Source organism: Ambystoma mexicanum, chromosome 11 (assembly GCF_040938575.1).
Source record: "Ambystoma mexicanum isolate Mex_15411 chromosome 11, UKY_AmexF1_1, whole genome shotgun sequence".
NCBI lineage: Eukaryota > Metazoa > Chordata > Amphibia > Caudata > Ambystomatidae > Ambystoma > Ambystoma mexicanum.
The window spans coordinates 1,112,052,641-1,112,071,405 of record NC_090934.1 but is presented as its reverse complement, the minus strand read 5'-3'; the positions used below and the strand labels follow the sequence as shown (position 1 = coordinate 1,112,071,405).

At 44.7% G+C, this 18,765-nt stretch overlaps 1 protein-coding gene across 1 annotated transcript in view; it reads left to right on the top strand.

Moving 5' to 3' along the window:
* The window catches only part of LOC138504828 (maestro heat-like repeat-containing protein family member 1), a 165,711-nt gene that overhangs the window by 104,771 nt on the left and 42,175 nt on the right, over positions 1-18,765 (top strand). The window lies entirely within an intron of this gene.

Genomic DNA, 18,765 nt, shown 5'->3' with positions numbered 1-18,765 from the left:
GGAAAAAAGCAAGTAGAAAGCAATGAAATGTATTAGTTGGCGAAAACACATGTAAGTATCACTTAGTGTTTTCACAGTTGGTAATTAAAGGTAATCATTACTATTCAACTATGATATGCAAGAGCGGGAACTAGAGAGGATCCAGGCTCAATATAGAGACACAACGTGGGAAGGGCCAAAGACTCACTCGTTGGCAACATGATCAGGGTCGTAGCCAGGATTGTCTAACAAATGGGGCCTGAAGCTAATGTAGTTGGTTCCACTGCAGTGACATTAACATCTGTAAATGCCCACACAGCGCTGAGTGGGCATTTACTGATTCTGGGTGGGTCTTGCCCGCTCAGGCCCTACCCTGTCAACCTCTGAACATGATATAGGATATGCGGATTGGGCAAGAACACACATATTTATTGCTATTGGAATGCATTGCACAGTGGCCACAAGGTACTAACACAATGGGCTATAATAGACGATCAAATTGTAGGATAAATATAGGTTACATCACAATGACAAATCATTCCAGTACAATCAAAATGCAGGTTTTATTAGGAATTATGAAATCCATTGGTTAACAGAACACATTTAACACAGTGTCGAATGCCCCACCCTACCACCCGACCAGAGAGTAGCATATTGGACTGCGCATCCCCTGACAGGTGAGGGGAATAGGTTGCAATCAGAAGGAGCACCATAGCACACCCGGAAAAGAGAGCAAAAGGGGGCTTTGTTGGAGCAAGACAGGGCACAATTGCCTGGGGCTCCCACTAGCCAAGGTGACACATGACTAGATCACTGCCCTAAGAAGCACTTTTGAGTGCCCTTTGTAATCATAGGAAGAGTGCTCACTGGAGAAAGACAGTCATACCTGGTGGAGAGTTCTCTAACCTTGTATGGAAAAGGTTGATTAGCACCTCTGCCCCCTGCACAATCCCAGGTACAATTAGATTTTCAAAACTCATATTCTGTTCCCTGCAGTGTCGCAGGACAGTTAGAGGTAGATATGCTGGCAAAGATTTGCAGTGTGAAAGTGCCATGCACTGTCCCTGTAGTGTGACAGAAGGGAGACATAACCAGCTCACAGAAGCAGTCTAGTGCATAGAGCACTAGTGAAGTCTAGTGCATAGAAGCCCCTTTAAAAAAGATCCTGAACAACTACTCTATACTTCATGAAGGCCTTTCCCTAATGTTTCTCTCCCTCTGAGGGCCTGCATCACTTGTCCACGTCCCAGGATTCTGATCACATGCCCTTTGAGGGAATCCTGCTCAACTCTTGTCCTTAGGGATTCATATTATCTCTCAACCCTTGAGGACCCTGATCATTATCCCCTGAATGCCTTCGGGGGGTCTGGATCTTCTAATAGACATGATGATCTTGAACACTTCTCCTGCACTCCAAATCCTGAATCTACTCCATATTTAAGGCACAGCAGTCTCTGATACTGTAGCCTTTCTTCCTCTGCAGCCACTGGAACAATGTGTTTGGGATGGCGTCTCTAAGTCCCCAGCCTGAGACGTTCGCATCCAAATGTCATCTGGAAAGAGAGTGTTTTAGGAAATGCTCCTGTTCTTGAATATTTTGATTCATATAATGGTAACAATGTTGTTTGCAAAAAATGTTATCAATGATTATAATGAATTCTAGCAGAAAAGTAACAGAGCAGCTGTTCAAGGGTAAAGGCTAGATGCAAATTTTCAGTAAGGAGAAGATGAGCTGGATAGAGCCCACTGAGTCTACTGAAATGCATAGCAGATAAATGACTATTGCCCAAGGTTCTTACCCACATCCACCTTTACAATGTGAAGGGAAATATCACAAGGCTGATCGTCGGTTGCCGGAGAATATATTGATGCTCAGATCCAGCTGGAGAGGCAGGGACTACATTTCCCAATAAATGATAGCAAGTGTTCTAGGTTTATCAGGATATGGGAACACAAATCATTATGCTTTAAGAAATACACCAATGCCCTTAAAATGGGAACAGGCTGTGATATATGGGGTTTTGGCTGCAATATATTGCTTCTGGAGAGGAGAAGTAGTGACGGACAACTAATATTATTGCTTAGGGGATTCTCCTCGTGAAGTCTGGTATCTTTCAGAATCCCAAAGAGTGACATATCCTGTTGTAGAGAAACATATTTGGCATCAGGTGATTCGTTTCAGTAAGTGCTTCCAATGAGAAACAGGATGTGTTCTTGACTGAATTCCCCATAGGGCTGCATCAGTCATGGAAGATGAGGAGATTATTGGGGGGGGGTTTAATATGGTTCTCGACCCCTCTATAGATGAATTGTTACTGCCATCCACACTTGACTTTTAGAATGCAGTAATCCGTGCCAGGGTTTTGCGACAACTTGGGCTGATTTAATTATGAAGATTTCTCACATTGTTTTTTTCATTCCAGAATTGATTTGTTGCTGGTCTTATCTTTCCTTATCGCTTATATACACACTGTTGACATTGGCTCCCATATGCTGTTGGATCATTGCCCTGTATCTATGTTACTGCTATCCTATGTCGAGCATCTCAGCAAGAGACCTCATGTAAGCTACATGACTTAGTCCTCTGTGACTAAATAATATGCAGTAACATCATTCAAGTCATAAATAACTATTTCCAAGACAACCCCTTTCCTGAGGTTAGGATGGTGGGTATATGGATGAAATGTAATCAATGTTATCAGGGAATTTGTATGCCAAACTGCAACCTAAATTTATTTGGTTTATTTTATTTTAGGTATTTATTGAGTAGGGACCTAGCTTTGTGAAGCAGCGGTGCACTGTGGTGTAAGGGGGAAAAAGGCACAGCAGAGTTGTGTTCCATTTAATTAAGCAACAGGAGCAGTAATTAGGGAGAATCTGGGGTCAGACAGTAGGTGGAATTTGGGGTGGCTATGATTCATGAAAAAGGTGCTGCCTGATGTGGAGGATCTTGACCACCTTTCTGAATTGCATTAGGTACGGTGCAAGTATAATGTTGACAGGTATGATGTTCCACAGTGTTGGTCCTATATCAAGAATGCTTTTTTGCGTTTTTGTTCTCTTTTTCATTTGTGCAGCTCTAATCTGGCCAGGTCCTCTCTACTTGTCGCGTGTTAACTGTCAGAGATTGTGGCCTTGTTGGCTCTGTAGGTGGAAGCATGTGCCAGATCTGCACAAGAGTGCGGGATCGGTTTCTCTGCAGGATTTTCTTCTGTGAGGCTACAACACATTGCGACTAAAAAAGGAAGGCCTTCACATTCACCATTATGCTGGGGGAACTGTAGGGTGGATGACTCCATGGCACACCCATAGTGGTCATGTCCCAAGGCACAGATATTTTGGAAGGAGACTTTGTTGATAAAAGACCTTGCTGGGCTTGTATTTATGAAGGCTAGCCCTGTTGGAGATTGCATGGATTGTGCTGCCTGCCCCCTTTTTCTCTCCTGGTGAATTGTGATTAAATTCTTCTAAAGGATGGGGCCAGTTGAAGGCTGCCTCACAAGACATCTGGGAAAGGCTATCTTTGATAATTGGGTTTGAATTGAACTGACTTTTAACCTTGAGCAATACCTTGACTATCTACACTTGGGTGAGTGAGAAAGGCTATTAGTTTAACTTGTCAAAAAAGAAAGCGAGGGAAAAGGGATGTCTCTTGTGCAATGGGCAGTAAGCTCCCAGTCAATTCTAATCCTGAGGTGTTCCAGTGCAGATTTCACTTCTGAATTTCGAGTGGGAGTCCCGGGGCCTATGGCAGTTAGGGATATAGGGTTGTAGGAAGGGGCACCTGTGAGCAAGTCAAATGAAGGAGGCAGAGGTGGAGAGGACTCCTCATCCATTCAGAATTACAATTATGTATCTAGTGATTTACTGGTTGTTTTGGCTAGTGTGCCCTGCTTGTAGTTTTGCCTTACCACCCCCTTGCTCCCAATCTCTGTTCATATTAAATCAAGGTTAACTATGCATTCAAGATTCTGGAGTTAAATATCAAGCTCTTCAGGATGAATATCATAGGTCACATTAACACTATTGTTCCCCCAGAATCGTTTGTAGGTGTACAAGAGTCAGCTGTTCACGTCAGCGATGAAGCATCTATCCCAAAAATTTCTGATTCAGAGGCATTCTGTTCCATGGGCAGTTGGAGTCATTGTGTGCAGCAGACAACCCTGATGTGACAATTGATTGACCTCCTGAATTTTTCATTGGATGCCAGAATATTAGACTGGAACAAGGACAGATTAAAAGCTTGAATGGTAGAAGCGGGAGCCAAAAGGGACACAAGGCTGCTAAATGGTCAACTCTGAAGCACCTTGGACAAGTCCACGTCGGCACCCCAGCTCAGATAACAGACACTTCCACTGGAGGATGGACATTGCCGAGTTCCAGGGCATTGGCCAATGCATATGATGACATGTAACCCCCACCACAACAATTATTAAATGTTCCAGGAGGAACCCTGGATACCATGAATGCTTTGTGAGCGAGGGTACAGGGTACAGGAAGGACATAGTGCCTGATTGGGTGTTGGTGGGAGGGGGAGTGCATGCCACCCTGGACCTGATACTGCTACCGATACTGGTATTGGTAAATAAAGATGTGTTATCATTATTAATATTATCGACAGGAGTGTATTTCTTTGGAGAAGGTACTTTGGGAACCACAGTGCCTTTCCACTCTCTTACCAACATGGCAAGGAGTGCAGCTATCCCTGATCATGGCCGCAACTCTACCATTGCTTAGGGAAAGCCTCTGATAAAAAGATCAGGTGTTTGTTTTGTATTATTTATACCCCACTCCCTCATCCTACTAGTAGGGAGAGGATAGTACCAACCCCATTTCACTGCCTTACAGTATTAAACATCTACCCACATGGCTACATTAAGACCAGATTTACATTCCCCATTTTGTAGGGTTATGAGGCCTGCTCAGACCACCTGTATTTTTTTAAACTTTGTATTTCAGGTCAAATGTTTTAGAATACTTACAAGGGCCTAATTTCATTAAACCAAGTTAGGAAAATTACACATGGTTCCACTAGGCCCAGTACGTGCATGGTTGGTCTCACAAAGGCCCCCTAGTCACAGTAGAGCTCCTCGCCTGATTTCTGCTGTAATTCAGCCTGCTGCCTCCTCCAAGGTCAGGGTAGAGATGAACTAACAAGCAACAAGTCTGCACCCTATGTCCAAACTTGGCATGCTGCACTTCCTGCCAGAGACGTCTTTATGGGAGGGCAAAAGGGGCACTTGCCCTGGGCCTCAACCTTGGAGGGGGGCCCCACAAGGCTGCCATATCGAAAGAAATCACTTACATTGTTCACCAAACTTAAATAGCACCTTTTATGGCATGCTGCTGAGACGCTAAACCTATTTTGTCTCTGTTGTTGACCGGCACATTCTGCTGGGCTTTCTGTGTTCTCTTTGGCATACATAGTTGGTGAATTGACTACAGCAAAACTCCTGTAGCATTCATCCTGTAGTGGAAAGGGTTCTAGAGAGATGATTGTGGACCAGATATCACAGGCCTCTGGCAAGCATATTGTAAGGTATGCTTAGTTGACACAAAACACGGTTTGCCCTATTGTACAATTCAAAGGTTTTTCTGTACGCCTACAAATAACAATTTCACAAGCCTGTGTTTTTGCCGTATTCAAAGCTTTAAAATACAAAATAGAAACCTGGATAATATTCTATTAGGATCACAACAACTAAAATGCTGGTACATATATACTTCCCTTGATGATGGAAACAATAAAGCTAGAATCAGTCCCATTTTGCATATTATGCTTCTATAACATTTTGTTTATAGAAATTGTCATGTTGAATTATGTGAATTGTGCACTTTTCAGGTCACAGAGTGGGTGCACATCCCAGCCTCACCTCTTAACCAACATGTGATCCTGGTCATCTCATTTAATTTCGTATTGCCTAACCTGTCAAAATTACCGAAACCTTTGGAAATTGTCACCCTTCAGAGGGATTTTGTTCTCAGGGTTTCAGAGTCAAAAAAGCCTCACTCATGGTTTCACTGGTTATAGTGTTACTTCTGCTGTAATAATAGTGAGCATTGATATATTGCACACCAGAGCTACTTTTCTCTCTAATTGCAACACTTCTTGAAATCCATGTCCCTCTTCTAATCTCAGTATGCCTGAATATGGACTTGTTCTTGGTAGCTTCTAATCTTCATCCCCCAGCTATGCTATAGTTATGTATCTTTCTCCTCGCTTTCAATTGGTTTGCGGTATCCATGTTTAAACCCTTTTGCATTATTTTAGGCAGCTAATCTGAGTCATCTGTATATTCTGGATTATGTGCACCTTTTTCATATGATCTGTGTTCAGCATTTATGCAATAGCCCGTCTACCTTCCTTGTGCATGCTATTGATGAAAAGTGTCCTCTACCTATGGTAGAATACAAGCGTCCTTTTCGTTAACTGCTAATGTTGGCCTTGAAATGCTGCTTGTTTATCATTCAGATTAAATCAAGAATGAAGAGGGTAGTGGCACAGAAAGGGAGTACCCATGATTATTTTGATCACTGCAACGCAGCACATCAAGCTATGGGTTGTGAGTACGATGAGGGTGGCGCAACCACATATTTTGGATCTATATGTATGCTTTGATATCCATCCGTGCAACATCATATTAACCACTGAAATATGAGAAGTATTTATCTAATGATGCATGTGGCAATTTGTTGCTTTTAAAGAACCATGACCTATATATATATATATTTACTGTCCATCACATCATCTGTTGTTATAGTGGAAGTATCCATACTAACACTGAATTGAGTTTCATTTTTATTAGTTTGTTACATATAAAGTTTAGCGATACCTGAAACGACAGTCTCTCTTTCGAAGAAGTCTATTTTTAATGTTGCGCGTGTGTCTCGCTTGTATCACACTGTTATCACTTATCCAATCACGTGATGACGTTTGCGAACCGTGGATAACATCATGTGATCAGTTAGAACACTATTTCACTCGATGCAGGCAGATCATAAGTGATATGTCCTTACGGCGCCCTGCCGCCGCTGCGAGACAATCTGGAAGTACGCTTGGATGAGTGATTTCCCACTATGCATTGGTAAGCACTTATAGTTGTGCACATTGTAACTTTTATTCACCTATTTTCGTTAGTTATCTACTTGGTAACGTACATTCCATTCCCCATTTTAGATTTTTTTTTTATTGGTTTATCAGGTACCTTTGTTTACTGATCACTGACACGGGTGAGACAAGTTCAGAGTTTATAAATACTCACTACTGCTTATTCCTTTTTCAGACTGGTGAACACAAATCAGAGTAGATTGTTGCTCTTTTCAAGTGGACTTCAGGTATTTTAATTATTTTGTCTCATTTTGGCCAGAATGTTGTTGGGACACTGGTTGGTGTGGCATTAGGAGGTGACGGGATCGTTGTTCTTTTTATGTCTTATGTTGTGGTACCACTTTTGGTTTCCTTATTTGGGTTTGAATATTCCTTTACTTTAATGAGAGAATGTAACATTAGATTGGAATGGAAAATGTAGCCTTCATTATTGATCTGATGTTACGCTCACCTGGTATCCACGGGGACGCCAACCAGCTGTGGGGACTCTGGTACCCTTTTCAGCCGCTCCCACGTATAATCAGCGGAGAAGTTCTGCCTGGAAAACAGGTGGGCAATGTTCAAGACTGGCCAACTGGGGTAAGAGCCTCCCAACACCCTGTATGCCGGCAGCCCCTCCCCGGACCTTTCCTCACCTTGTTATGGGTTTTGGCGTGCTCTCCGTCCTGCCTTCTTGGAAGGGGCGCATTGTCCTTGGTGGGCGAGTGCGATCTAGTTACTTCACTGATGCAGGCCCTTTAGAGTCTTTCAGGTAGGTCTTATTACTGTTATACTGTATGCCTTTCTTGGATTTAAATAATGTCTTTTCTCTCTCCTTAGGTGCGTGGAAGTTCGCTGTGGAACATTGGCTGAATTGGGAGTCGCCGGCAGGTGATGGTGCTTCGAGAGCGCCTTGATGCGGTAGGTAGGCGCTATGCGCAGCGCTATGATGCCTTGCCTTTGCTAACCTGTTGTCTCCTGTTCCCGTAGGTTGCGGTGCTCACCCGGAGCAAGAAGTCCCAAGGCGATGCTGGTCGATGGGTGACTCGTGAGGTAAGCTGCCGGCACAATTGTAAAATGTCTAATGTCCTTTTTCTCTCCTTTTTGCAGATCCGACGGTCCGGGAGGCTCGGTGTTCCTTGGATGCTGGTTGCAGGAGCGGAGGGCAGCTTGCGGTGGAATCACAGGTAAGCTGCTGCTATTAACAATGTCCTTTTGTTTTTCAGATGCTGTTCTTCCGAGGTTCGCAGATGTAGCTGAACACGATGAGCATCACGTTGCAGGATTGCAATGTAACGCGAAGCGTGTTATCCAAGTCGGGTGTGGTTTAAATAGCATCAAGAAAGTAGTCCAGGTAAAATAGTCCCTAGGCCACCACACCCAAAACATTATACCGCATAGCTTGGTTCCAAGGAGCCAAGCTATGTGGATGCCTCCATGTTGACTGGCACTGAAATGAAGTAGTTCCCAAGCACAAGTCTTCATTAAGTATGAGCCTGGTGCCAAAGGCGCCAGGACTGGTCCCAAGAGGGCCTAGGCAAAGGATGCCTAAGCTTGTTGGGGGCCCGAGCCGAGACCCCTGCTGGCCCTTGGACCTGCCGGGGGGGTTTTAGGAAGTGGATCGTGACATCTGAAGTCAGAAACAATTTGATGCTGATTTTATTTTTATTCATCAAGATATGTTGCGTTTTTAATTTTTTGTGTAAATGTTGATCCATGATTTCTCCCTCCTATAAATTACACTATTTGCTATTTAATTAATGTTGTAGACAACCCCTGCAGAAGGAGCTGACTCCCGAAACACGTTGGGTTTTTGGAACTTGAAAATTAAAAGAAGATGAAAACTTTGAATATGAAACCTGTGAGCAGTTTATGAAAATGCTTTCACAGATGAACACTGGATTCTATCTAGGAGATTTATTAATAGAAACGTGAGTTTTCTGTTTAACAAGCTAGTCTTAAATACTGCTTGTTACAAGATAGAGGTTTGCAGGGGCTGGGAGTCTCCATTGGTTTGTAGACGCATTCAGTTTGTTTATTTCTTATTCTGGTCCACGTGTCAGGACCAGTGTATTCCCCTGCACCCTAACATTCTCACATATATACATTATTACTAGTTTTATTGATATAGCTGGTGCATACCTTACATGGCTTTTGTTTTTTCTTCCTATTACAGAAATATGTTACCCTAAATACAATCAACTTATACACAGTTTCAATTGATCTCAAAACTGCTTTTGATGGGGTACCGAGGGTCAAACTATGGGATCTGTAGAATTACAGTACTTGTACTGAAAGCAATACAAGTCTCTATAGCAACAACAAGGCCTCTGTACAGTGCAACCTAGCTTGTGACACAACCACACCCATTAAGAAAGAGAAGGGCATGAGGCAGGGCTGCGTCTGGGTCCTGACCTTGTTTTGCATTGTTATCAACAAATTGATAGAAATTCTTGCAGCAATTCCCACTGATGCTCCGAACTAGGGCCAGACATAATACAGCTATTACTATTTGCAGATAACGTTATTTTTATAATCTCTAACACCAGCTGGACTAAAAAAAACATTTGGAGGCATTTGTTGCAGGTTGCAAAACGTATACTTTGGTGTAAAACAATTGTAAAACAAAATCTATTGTGTTACACCTGATAATTGATGGCTCTAGTGTTGAGCAGTTGTCAAGCTATGATTATCTTGGGCTGAGACTAATGGAAAATTGCAGCAGGTCTGCGCCGACATAGAAGGCACGCTTAAAATTGGAAAGATGTTCCAATGTAATTAGAACATTTTACATAGATGGAGCATTGTCCATTGCTTTCAGTATTTATAATTGGAGGCCAAAATAGCAGCACTATACGGCTCTGAGTTGTGGGGGTATGCAAAGCCTATAGAGTTAGCAGTGATTGAGAATACATTCCTGAAGAAGGCATTATACTTGCCCAAGAATACATCTAACACTGTGCAACACACCGAGCTCAATCAAAAATACATCTATGATGAAATCAATCTTAAACCGATGTTGCACTGGGTCCGTATGTGGGCCTCATCGTTCCTTAATAAATATGCAGAAGCCATGGTAGATTTATTGTGACAGGAAGGTGGAGCATCTATTTGATGGTGTAAGCATGTCAAATTAGTTTTGACATCACTAGAACTTTCCCACTTGTGGTCTAATCCCTCTGTAATCAAGGAAGGGACTAAATCAACCATAAAAGAAGCTTGTACGCATTTTGCATATTCGAGGCTTCAAACACTATGTGGGTGGTCTATTGTGACCAGCGCTTGTGTGACCAGCGCGGTGGGGACTGGCTATAAAAGGTACCTTGATATGGTAACCCCCCCCACCTCCCCATGCACTACCTTTGAATATGAAGTTTAATTTTGGATCATTACCCTTGGTATCTTTGCACATGCATGGAACGTAACACAATTGGACGTATGCCAAGTGGTTGCATCTGCAGAGAAATGCCAATCTTAGGTCTTTTTATCTGAAGCCTTTGTTTTTTTAATTTAATGTTCACTCTAGCAATGAAGCCATGGCCATATGTAGGTCTACTGAGATTATTATAGTACATTTATCCATACAGCCTGGTTAATGAGGAAGCACATTTTAGATGTATTTTAGCTTAAGTTACTTAACTGTGATAATGGGATGTATTTGTACATTATCTATAATATTGCCACCTTTTTGCTACCTAAATATAAAGGCTATTTACATGCCTTTTTAATATTTCAAGGTGTATATTTTTTGTGGTTTTTTCCAATTCATCATATGTTTTATTGTATAATTGATAGTTGCTGTAAGACATTCTCAAATAAAGCCTGAGGCATGCCGGATGGAACACTACAATAGCTTTTCAAGACTTATTCATCATAAGGTGCAAATTTAAAATCTGAAGTTTGGGGACTTAGAAAGCTAATGTATTGTTCCTTCTCTACACAGTATTTTCATTTAGTCCAATAAAAAGCATCTCGTGCAATGATTTTAATGGGTCGCTACAACCTTGCTGTTTGCCTGCTCCAGGGCCCATTTACGTTTTAAGTAGAGTTGTATCAGTCCCCATCTGCTTGCCTTGCCTGACCTGGGGGCCACTTAGCACGTCCCTTCCTGGGGCAGGGATTGAATGAATATGCTTATTGATTCCTATTTTAACTGATACAATGTTTTCTTTAGCAGGAGCTTTGGCTAGAGCGATCAAACTTCTACGTATCCCAAGGGATATTTTACCATTATCTTTCTCTGCTCCCCTTTGGTCAGATCGTATTCGTTCTATGGAAGGACTGGGTCCAAGTGGTTCACCTTACCCTAAAGTCTGTGCCAGAACAATTAGATATGTCCCAAAGATAAATCTGAATTGTGTTAAAAGAAACAAACTCTAAAAATATAATTGCTTTTCCAACATCATCCGTACACTACATGTAACATGATAAGTGGAGTACTATTAGTGTTTAAAACACAAAGATAAGAGGAAAGCTCATAAACTATACTCCCTCTCCTACAAAATGAAAAAGGACACTGTATTGCGTAACATACCCAGCAGCACATACTGACCAAAACAACAAACGAAAAGAGTGAAACATTCATCAGCAAAGAAAGTCCAAATGTAAACAGATAAAAAGCTTCCCATACAACAGTCCCATTAGGCAACAATGTATGCACAAAATCAGCCATTTACCTAAAAAAGACACCACTAACAACAAGTATCCTTTCAAGCGTTAAGAAAAGTATCAATGCTTTAATGTCTGAAGTTAACATTCAGAAAGGGACATTGATGAATATGAAAAAAAGATTACTGATGTGATGTCTGATGTGCACAAAACACTGCTTGTCTAATACAAATAAAAATACATGCATGCCCTAAAATAAATGACTGCTATTCTATGCAAAAGAAGACAGTTAAACACTATGTGGTGCTACATTCTGCAAAAAACAACCCTGAAAGGACAATTGATGCACATATCATTCAGTAAAACGCTACTTAGCAGAAGAACCGTACATTAGCACAAACCGAAATATATTGTACACCTTCACTATGGGTGAATAACGATAGACTAGCCCATTAAGGCATTAAAAAACCCACAATTAACAACACCAAAGAAGACATGCATGACTCAAGTGTCAGGAATAAATGTTGGACAGTGGACATGTGCAGAAACGTTAGTGCTACAGAGAAAACATGCACAATTTTCAAAATATTCATCATTAAGGACTGCAATAAGAAAGATGCGGAAGTGTTTTTCAGAATTTTTATTTTTTTATTTGTTTATGATTGTACAACAACCTTTACAAAATACAACATTAGAAGAGCAGAAAAATGAAACTAAAACGGAGAAAAAAAATAAAAACATTTTTGAAAAAAGAAATAGACAGAGTAAAGAAAAATAAAATCAAGCCAACTAAAATGTAAAATCTCTGTTACAAAGATTGCACAATAGAGCCTGGGCCCTCCTAATGTAGAAGTAAAAGACTGTCGGGATAATTCATGGAATCTAGCGCAGAAGTGGCGCAGGCGGCTGGCACACAGAGTGCTCGTGCGGCAGCTTGCGCCAAAAACCCATTTTGACGCCCAGCGCATTCATGGATTTTTACATCCATAACCAGCCGTGGCTCAGAGTGGCGCAGCGACCCTGCAGCAGCACCAGTTACGCCCCCAACCCCGCCCCGTGTGCCAAAAACATTGCACAAATCCCCTACATGGCGCAAACCAGTATGCAGCCCACCAACCACGAAAATGCGCTAAAAACACCACATAGACCTCACGTGCCAGCGAAATTGTGTGTAAAACTCCTCGCGCATCCCTCGGAATATGCGTACCCTGCTCGAGCCAGCAAAATCGTGTGTAAAACTCCCCGCGCACCTCTTGGAATACGCATACCATGCTCGAGCCAGCGAAATCCCGTGTAAAACTCCCTGCACACCCCTCGGAATACGTGTACCCCGCTCAAGACTGCAAAACCGCCTGGAAAACTCCCCACGCACCCCTCCGAATACGTGACCCCGCTCGCATCAGGTAAAATGCATAGGAAAAGTCCCCCCTGTGGTGTGAGCAGCCTGCGGGGCATGGACTGGGGTGACGGGCTGTCTGCAGGGCATGGACTGGGATCATGGGCTGCCTGCGGGGCATGCCCAGGGGTGATGGGCTGCCTGTGGGGCATGGACTGGGGTGATGGGCTGTCTGCGTGGCATGGACTGGGGTGATGGGCTGCCTGCGAGGCATGGTCTGGGGTCATGGGCTGCCTGCGGGTCATGGTGGATGGGATGCCTGCGGTTCATGGTGGATGAGCTGCCTGCGAGACATGGGGAGGGTGGATGGGCTGCCTGCGCGTATTCTGGGGGTGCACGTGGACTTTTAGATGCTATTGGCCTGGCGCGAGCGGGGTACATGTATTGCGGGGATGCGCGTGGAGCTTCACACGCGATAGTCCTGGCGCGAGCGGGGTACGTGTATTCCAGGGGTGCACAGAGACTTTTACACTCGATTTGGCAATGTGGCCCCTCCTGGGTGAGCCCCTCCCCCCATACCCCGCAGGCATCCCACACCACAGGGGACCACCCCACACCCCTGGGCATGCCCCGCAGGCAGCTCATCACCCCATACCATGCCCCGCAGGCAGGCCACATGGCACCATGCACTTGGGAGCCCCGACACATGTCCCCCACCCCCAATGACGGGCACCTGCCAGCAGGCCCCAACTCATTCGCTTACGGACAGGTGGCAGGTCGCGGGTTGCCACCCCCTCTGCATTGATGGCAACCACAATGTCCAGCCAGATTCTCTCCCGTCCATCCTTGTCGGCGCGTCTTCTCCCGTAGAGGGCATCATAATGCACCAGGACTTGCTCCACCAGGATGCCAACCTCTCCTGCTGTGAAGCTGGCAGCCCTCTGCCTCTCTGGCTGGGGGTTGCCAGTGGTCTCCGATGGTGTTTGCCCTGACATGGCAACCCCCGAGGCAGGTGTGGGTGGGCAACTGGGTCCTGGTGCTGGGCTGTGGAGTGATGGAACTGCAGTCGGGAGTCTTCTGTTCCAGCAGAGGTGGTTACAGCAACTGGAACCCTGCAGATGGCTCATGTGCAGGCACCAAATAGCAGGGCACGTGGCCAGCAGGCAGGCAGGTTGCAGCAGATGGCTGGTGGGAGTCGGCTCAAGGCTCTGGGGGCAGGAAAATGGCCTTCTGGGCAGGAGCGTGGTCTTCTGTGTGTTGTCACGTGGCCAGCTTGATACAGAGTGATTTGGCAGGTGAAAAAACAGCACGTCAGCGTGTAATTCGAGGAAAGGCCCTTAGTGCTTAAGCACGTATGTGACGTAACACGCGCAGGCATTTCCCTCGGCACGGGTTAAAGGTCCCACGTGGGTTTCCATCGCTCAGTACGTGCTTTTCGTGGAGAGCGGTGCGTGTGTTTCCTAGACGTTGGGGTTCACACGCGATTACTTCACAGCGGCTACAGTGCGTACTTCTTCTTTTGGTGGGGGTGTTGCCTACGCGCTCTTCTTCTACACGCAAGGCAGACGGTGATTCGCGCACACTATTTTTCCCACTGCGGGTGTCCCTGTTTGTCACATGCCCCTTTCTTTCGGTCATACTAGCCTGCGTGTTGATTACGTACTCCTTTTTTGTGCTGCGTGTGTTTTTTTACATGCACGTGGGCTAAAGGGGTCACGTATCTCTTTTTCTTGCTATTTTGGGATGCCTGAGCGTTGCGTGACCCGTCATTTTTCCTAAGGTGCCATAGGCAGCCTTGGAGGAGCACAGGTGTTCTGTTTGCATCATGTTCCTTGCCCCCCTACCCAAGTTGCCCAGGACTATTTTTGTGTGCACCTCCCATTGGTACTTGTACATCTGTGCCATGGTTGGGAGGCCACAAAAGGTGAGGGGCGCCTCAGTTAGGCGGCCTCCACGTGCCCTTTCTCATCAAATGTGCAGCACCTGTGCGTGTGGTTGGGGATGTGGGGGCACCACCATGTCCACCGGTACGCCCCGCCGTGTTGCAACATTGTGCAGGACACATGCTGTCACAATGATCCTGCACACTACTGGGGGTGCATAGAGTAGATGTCCGCCAGAGCGGTCAAGGAAGCAGAAGCGTGACTTGAGCACTCCAAATGTACCCTCAACTATGGGCCAGGTTGCAATATGGGCTGCGTTGTATTTTACCTGGGGTGGTGTGGTGGTTTTCCGTATTGGCGTCATCATGTGGGTGTTCAGAGGGTAGGCACTGTCTCCTGGGGAGGTGATGATGGTTGTCATTAGTTTGGTTTGTGTTTTTGTCTGTGTGTGACATGCATGCATGTGCACAGGCATTTGTACTCAACAATGAGCCATGTGTCGCCATGCTTCACAGCTTCCAGGTCCCGGCTCAGGGCGGACATTCTGTATATGAAACTGTCATGGGTGGACCGAGGATAGTTAGCATTGACAGAGCTGATGATCCCCTGTGCATCGCATACTACCTGCACTTTGATGGTATGCCAGTGCTTGCGGTTACGGTGGATATTCTCTGTGGCCCTAGGTGGACGGAGGGCCACATGGGTGCAATCTAGGGCACCGGGCACTTTGGGGAAGTGTGCCACCTTGTAAAAGTCCTGGACCATGGCCTGCCTTTCTGAGGGTGTTCTGGGCATGTATATGTGCCTGCGGACTGAGGGTCGCACAGTCATGATTGCCAACACCTGGTGTAGGCAGTGTGACTGTGTGGGCTGTGAGACCCCCCCCCCCACTATGGCAGTGGTCCGCTGAAATGACCCAGTGGCCAAGAAATCCAGTACATTGAGCACCCTTTCCAAGGTGCTCAGTGCTTGGGAGCACAAGGTGGGTGATGTGAGGTCATCCTCCCACTCCTGGACCAAGTATAGGATGATATGAGGTGGAAACCTATACCTGCCATAGACCTGGTCATCAGGCATCCCAAAAAGGCTGGGCCTGGCCAAGAAAATGCAGGGCATGGCTATTCTCCTCCTGCAGTGTTCCATGATCAGTGCTGCGAGAAATGGGACATTCATCGTAGAAATGGGACATTCATCGTGTTTGTTGTTTGCACACACTTTTATACTGCGTGGGGTCGCTTCCGCCTGCCTTTGTGTGTCAGACGTGTTTAGGCCTGTGTGTGTCTTTCGGCGTGTGCGGGTTTCCCCTATTTGATTCCATAAATACGTGTAGTTCACGTGCATGTGGACGTTCTGTGTACTTCCCAGCAGTACTTCCCCAGTTACGCCCTTATTTTCACGCGTTGTTCCCCATTCTACATGTTCCGCCCCGTGTTCCGCCCCCTTTTTGGTGTGTGCGCTAAAGTTTTGCGCTTTCGCTGTACGCGTTGCGCACGGCGTTCGGGATGTTGCAGTGACGTGTGCGCCCGTGTGCACCACCTGCGGATTTGGCACACATCCCGGGGAAAACAAGCGCAGGGCCTTCCATGAATCGCACGCGTGCGTGTGCGCTTGCTTTTTCACGCTTGCGCCACAAATTTCGGCGCACATTTGTTCCATGAATCGGCCCCTGTATTATTACAACCATTAGCCACGTAGTGCATAATCATCTTGCTTTTCATTCAATTTCTTTCCTCAGCGTTTATTACGATGTTGCACACTGTTTGAACTGCTTCACTTTCTTAAGCGTACTATAGGGACACCGCTAAGGCACCACTAGGACTGTTATATATATTGGGTAGATGTTAATCATTTATAAATCCACTCTTCAACAGAGCATGCACCACTGCTATTGTTATGGCTGTGTTCTGGCCTGAGATCCGTTTAATTTTCCGAGAGCAACTATTCTTCTTTCTCCACAGATTTGGAAAAGTAGTTTAATCTTGTTGCCCATGTTTTGCAGAATATTGATTCTGGCTTTATGCAACAACAAACATGGTTAAAAGTGCTTCATATCTCATGTGGTCCAACTGAGTAATGTGACTGCACCTTCATCATCTATGTGGTGGCTCCTCTACCTAGGTAAACAAACAGCCAAATTGTTAAATTCACAATAGAATATTAAATGAAGCTTGAAATCAAAAGGGCCGAAGGAGGTATACTATTACAGAGTTAAAAATAAATGAGTACCCGGCATGGGGGGGCGTGGCTGACTACCAGCCAATGGGGAGGCTCAGAATGTGGGCGTTACCAAGTGGTAATTCCACTGCCGTAAGCCTCCTCAAGGCCGGTGGCCACCATCTCCCCTCGCCGGCGAATCAGGTAAGTCTTTCACCCACCCACCTCCCCCATCCCTTCATCCACAGAATTCCCTCCCCGGCACCTGCCCACTTAGCTCCTTTGCAGGCCATTTCGAGAGTGGACGTGCTTGGAACACTTCCGTTGCCTGCACGTCCGCTCCCGATCTGCGACAGGCCAACATGAAAAGGAAGAAGGGACTACACATAGTCCCTTCTCCCTTTCCATGGCGCCCATTGTTTTTGTTAACTTTTTTTCCTAATGTTTTGCATGGCCGCCATGGAAAGGGAGAAGAGACTATGTGTAATCGCTTCTCTGTTCCCATGGTGACCATTTTGTTTGTTTACTTTTTTCACTTATTATCAATGGCCGCCATAGAAAGGGAAAATGGACTTCGTTTTCTATTCCCCGGCAGCCATTTTTTTTAATGGGCCCATAGTTACTACGCTCTGGCCTGTACCTATGGGCCCCAGGGGCATTACCTTATGCGGTAATGGCACATTGGCTCTACAAACTACAAACCTTGCATAGACTGCTATTACCTCAAAAGAACTTATATCAGATATACAAACACATCCAAAGTGCTTAAAGGAAATTGAACATGATAATTGTAAGATACATCAAAACACACTTACAATCGATGCATTTCAAGCTAACGTTTGTTAATGTAAATGAAAGCATAAGTAACCCAAGCACAAACTCTGACTTGGCCTCATGTATTAATTCATCGAAGAATGGGTATTCCTAGATGAATATCTAAAAATCTGTTTGTGCTGCTACTTGGACATCCGCATACTACCAAACCAAAAAACCAGGTTCTCTCTAAAAGCGTTATTAAATCTGAATTTGTGTGAAAACATATTGGGCCTCATTAAGAGTATGGTGGTAAAAAAGTGGTGGTAATTCTGCTTTGCCACTTTTTTGGAGACAACGGAATTACTTTCATTTTTACCTCACTGCCAAATTCCGAGTTTGGAGAAAAAGTGGAGGATTTACCTTTAGCAAAGAGCTTGTGCTAAGTCCTCCCCTTTTCCTAATAAAATCAGCCGAATTACTGCGGCAGAATTCAAGCTCGCCGTAATTACGCCATAAAGCACTTGGAGTCATATGGACTCCAAAAATGGGGCCTAACACCACCCTACCACCACTTATAATCCTGTGGTAAACCCACAGGACCAAGTGGTGGTAATGGTAATCAATCTTGGTGTTTAATGCGCCAGAATTATCAACAACAAAACAAAAACAAACAAAATAATTACCGCCAAACTCGTTATGAGGCCCATTAATCTGAAACGTGTGCTAAATTTAAACAATTGCACAATTGGAAAGTCAAGATTAAGAGAAACAAACACATTTGTCAAAGGCTAGAAAGGGAAATTACCTTAAAACATAAATAACAAAATATAAGCTTAGGAGTTGGCCATACAATTTGGAACACTTTATTTGTGGGATTCAATAGTGTTCCCTCTAAGCGAAAAACAAAATTGGCCATAGCTTGTAGATTTGCACTAACTAAACACTTATATTGTTAAAACAAA